The sequence below is a fragment of the Chenopodium album genome, chromosome 10 (genome assembly GCF_948465745.1).
Source record: "Chenopodium album chromosome 10, dcCheAlbu1.1, whole genome shotgun sequence".
Taxonomy (NCBI): domain Eukaryota; kingdom Viridiplantae; phylum Streptophyta; class Magnoliopsida; order Caryophyllales; family Amaranthaceae; genus Chenopodium; species Chenopodium album.
Window position 1 is genome coordinate 41,229,387 of NC_137843.1, and position 4,933 is coordinate 41,234,319.

Sequence of the window (4,933 nt, forward strand, 5' to 3'; positions counted from 1 at the left end):
TTGATTGATGTTTAGAAAATTTCCCCTGATTGCTCCAATTACCCCGATTTTGATTTTTGCTATTTTTTTTGGTAATGGTTACCATAGCCTTGAAATTAGCTTTGGTTTCCATACCATTGACCTTGACTTTGATTATTATACCCTTTATTGTTATAGTTGCCTCGAGAATTTTAATTTCCTTGGTTCCTATAACCACCATTTTAGTTATAATTATCAAAGTTCGCTTGTTGGTGAGAATTTCTATTCCCAAAGTTCCTAGGTCCATCAAATCTTTGGCCATTGTTATTGTTTGAAACAAAGTTCACTTGTTCACAATCATTATTATCAACATCATCGCAATTATTAAAAGCATGTGGACAATTAGAAGCATCATGATCATATGATCCATATATATCACAAAACAAACAACCATTTTGCATATTGTTTGAAGTAGAAGGAGGAGTTGAGTTAGAAGATGTACCTCTCCCCTTATTGTGGGAGGGAAGAATTGGTGCTTGTGACAAAACACTCTCAAGCTTTGCTTTCATCTAGGTCATCTCCTTTCCCAAGTTTGAAATTTGTGAGGACAAATTGTTGATGGCATTGAGATGGTCGATTGAATACACTGTAGAACCACTTTTTCTTGTCGACTCTCCATAACCTTCTTGCCAATCCATGTAGTTTCTCACCATGTCTTTATTTATGTCCAGCACCTCCTCTTCCGTCTTGTTCATGATAAGGCCTCCGGCACCGGTATCTAAAGAAGATTTTCCTTGAGGGCTTAGACCTCCATAGAAAATTTGGATGATTTGATACGTGGGAATCTCATGATGTGAGCACTCTCGTTGATACTCCATATACCTCTCCCATGCCTCATATAAGCTCTCATTCCCCTTTTGTTTGAAGCTTTGAATGAGTGTCCTTGCTTTGGCCGTCTTCTTTTGTGGATAGAAACGACATAGAAACTCTTTTGTCACTTCATCCCATGTCCTTAAAGAGTTTGGTTAACCTCTTTGTCTAAACACTTCAAAGGACATCCAATGAGAGAAAAAGGGAAAAGTTTAAGTCGAATGAAATCTTGAGTAACCCCATTCACCTTAATGTTATTGCAATACTTCTCAACCTCCTTGAGATGGTTGAGGGACTCTCATGCTTGGCTCCACTAAATTGACTTCTTTCTATCAATGTAATCATCACTGATCTAATCTTAAAGTCATTTGCTGGTATCATGTGAGGAGAAATTCCGCTTTCAAACCTATAGGCTCCCGAAGTTCCCAACTCCTTCAATGCTACTCTTGGATTAGCACCCATGCTTTCTTGTTCTTCTTCTTCTTGATGGTCTTCCTCTCTTGCCCTACCAAGCTTAAGGAACGATTAGCAACCCTTATCTTTGTTATGGTCCTCTCAATTTCCGGATCAAATGGCACTAAAATTCGATCTCGTGCCCTATAACAAATAATAACACAACTACAAATATAATCAATCAACTATAACAAATAACCATGCCATTTCCTGGCAACGGCGCCATTTTGACGGGAGGTAATTCTAGGTCATTGGATTCTAAAACTCCCCCGATCAAATAAAATTTATAGCCAAACCTACTCCTAGTATGGGGGTAAGTCCAAATCGAACCCAAAGGAATGGAGGCAAATGCTACGGTCTTAAGTCAAGCTATTCTGAAAATTGAATGGCCAGTTTGGTAAAGCAATAGTAAATCAAAACAACAAATTCTAAGAGTAGAAATCAATTTCAAGATACTAGGGAATCAGGATCCACATGCATTCACGATAAACATACTAATTTGACGGGAAGTTGATCAATTGTATAATGCTAGGGGAAATTGTATTTGCAATCAAAATCACTTGAAAAACTATTTCCTAAGTGTCAAACCAGTGGTCTCTACGAATGACTATCAAAGGAAAATCACGAGACAAATTCAATCAATAAAAGTAGCTTAAAAATCAATGTGTCTTATCAATGAAACTAGAATGCAATCTAGCTTTATAATCAAAATTAGCTACTACTCAACAAAACAAACATAGGCACAAATTCCATCAACCAATTTAATTACAATATAAAATCAATATAAATCCTCAAATTAGCAATAGTCTATCAGTCATACATGCTTCACCAAATCCTTAGCAAAGGATCTACTCACTACACATTGTAGAATTGAAAAGAATAACTAAACAAATCATCAATTTCATCATCAACATTGTAGTCAAATATCAACAATCAAATCAAACAACAAACTAGAAATTCAACAATATATCAAAGATCAAACACTAAAATTGCATTAAATACTAAGGAATTCTTACAAAAATTTGATCAATATAATTGAGAATGACGATCAAATGTAGCTATCATCAATTACCAAGTTTCTCTCTCTAAAATCTAGAACAAAAGTTTCCCAAAATTTTGAGCTTATCTCTCTAAAAATCTCTTTTATTCAATCTCTAATCAATTCTAGTACAATTCTCTCTCTAAAAAATGAAGAAAATCTATATATATTAAAACTAACAAAGGATAAGTTAGTTAGATGTCCAAAAAGAAACTGTACGGGCACTGATAGGAATGGTGTCCTTCGAACAAGTGTATTATTTAGATAGAGGGTTCGGAATTATTAGAAAGCTAATTATTCAGTGATGTCATGTGATTCGAATGCCTAGTTGGAGGTCGCTTCGGATCAGTAATGTTAATGCATAATTAATATTACAGCTTAATCTTCACTGAACCTTTTGGGTCACACCCAAGCAAACTAACAATTTGTCATGACGAATTAATCCGAAAGGAATTAATGAGTCGCTCGAGTATTAAGAACATAGACGTCGAATATCGAGCTAGGAGCGTCGAGACCGAGCATCGCTAGTCGAGCTGGATTAATAAAATGACGAGACGGTAAAAATCAATTAATCAATAATTACCAAAATACCCCTAGCATCGGAATGCCTCAAGTAAACCGAGTGCTAGGGGCAATGGTACTAGTTGATAGGAATGGTAAGTGTTTTATTACGATAGAGGGTTCGGAGCTATTGAAAAGATATTAATTTAGTAAATTCAAGTGATCGAAATGCCTAGGTGGAGGCCGTTTCCGATCAGTAATGTTAATGCATAATTGATATTACTGCTTAATTTTGAATGAACCCTTCGGGTCACACCCAAGCAACTAACGATCCGACACGATGAATTAATTCGGAAGGAACTAATGGGTCGCTCAAGTAATTAATATTTAGACGTCGGAAATCGAACTAGGAGTGTCGTAACCGAGCGTCGCAAGTCGAGTCGAATTAATTAAAGACGAGACGATAAAATCACTAATTAATCAACAATTTATCGAAATACCCCTAGCATTAGAATGCCCCGAGCAAACCGAGTGTTAGGGGCATTTGGTATAACCAAGGGGGCTAGCAAGAGCACCATGGCTAGTATGCCATTCTATCATGTGCGTGGCAACCCACATCCACCCAGTAGCATTGCGCGCATGGCGTACTAGCATAGCAGCCATGCCGCAACAGCTAGTAGCAGGGCCATCACGCATGGCGCGCCAGCCCGCAGCAGCTAGTAGCAGCATGGCGCGCATGGTGCTGCGCCAGCCACGCTAGCAGCAGCCATCCGCACACCAAGCGCCGGCGAGGGGCTACTTGGGTGCTTGGCATGGCCTACCACGTGGCAGTTGCTGGTTGGGGCAAGTGGAGCATGAGGGCAGGTTTTCTCAAGCCTTGGGTATCAAGTTTGGTCCCCCCACTTTCCCTTGTGGTCCTTACCTAACCCCTCCTCTAAGTGTGCCACTTGTTGATTAATTAGTTGTTGGCTATTTTCTTTTGTTTTTGATTTAAAAATAAAAGGAGAAAATTGATTTTACCAACTCTCCCACATTGAAGGGAGAGTGGATTCTCACTTGAGTTTCCCTATAAATACCCAGCTTGGGATTTGGGAAAACCCACTTAAGTAAGAACTCAATTAAGCATCTCCACTTGAGAGAAAACCTATAACCTCATAAATTACTCGGGTAGTCTTTTTGGTCAGACTTGGCTAACCTCCAAGTATTGGACCGATCGGCTCGAGTTGTGGGTGGAATTTCGTTGCAGGTCCTTGCAATTTGTGAGGCTCGGTTTTTCTCAAGTAAGAGCTCTGTCCGGGTGAGCGAAGCACGCTAGAAGGGTAATTTAGTCTTTCCTCTATTCTTATTATTTATGCATTTTGTTATATTAATTGTGAGTTTGTTCTTGGGCTCGGGTTTTATTTCCGCGGTGAGTCGGACTCATCGAAACCCAACAGTGGTATTGGAGCCTTGCTCATTTATTTTTATAACAAATAATTTTCAAGGTGTTTTTAATGATTTATTTTTCTGGTTTATGTTGCTAATTAGATTAGTAGCTCGGTTTTATTAATTTTAAACCTGTTTTAAAGCTGATTATGGCCCCTGAACCCAGATATTCACCAAAAAATAGTAAATTTTTGGTGGAAACAGCATTCTGGAAATTTTTTTACCCTTTAAGGACTGTAAAAGAGGCCAAAATCTGACCAAAAATGCCTTTTTTCGAGGGTTTTTCTTTTTGACGAAAAATTTTAAATATTTTAACCTTGAATCTTAATGGCATATTTATGGTGATTATGTATATGGTTCTTTCCTTAATGTTTCTGCATTTTGTTTTACCTTGTTAATCATGGTTACTTTGTAGTAATTAGAGCTTGAAAGATTGGTTAAAATTTTCATATAATTACAAATCCATTGCATTAAGTGTGAAAAATTTATTCTTTGAGCCTTCTAAGTATTAAAAATCTAATCTTTAATTGTTTTAAGTAGTTGGAACTTTGAGTGACTAAATTACTAAATTCCATGAATTTTTGGTTGAACTTTTGATTTAATCATGTATTTAGTTGATTGGATCATAAAGTTTGAATCTTATGATAAAAATTTCATTTATCTTCATATTGGAAGACATAATTTTTC

At 37.1% G+C, this 4,933-nt stretch overlaps 1 pseudogene; it reads left to right on the top strand.

Annotated features, from left to right (window-relative positions):
* The first annotated feature begins 801 nt into the window (after positions 1-801).
* On the top strand, positions 802-899 carry LOC145565889 (small nucleolar RNA R71; annotated as a pseudogene).
* The last annotated feature ends 4,034 nt before the right edge of the window (positions 900-4,933 follow it).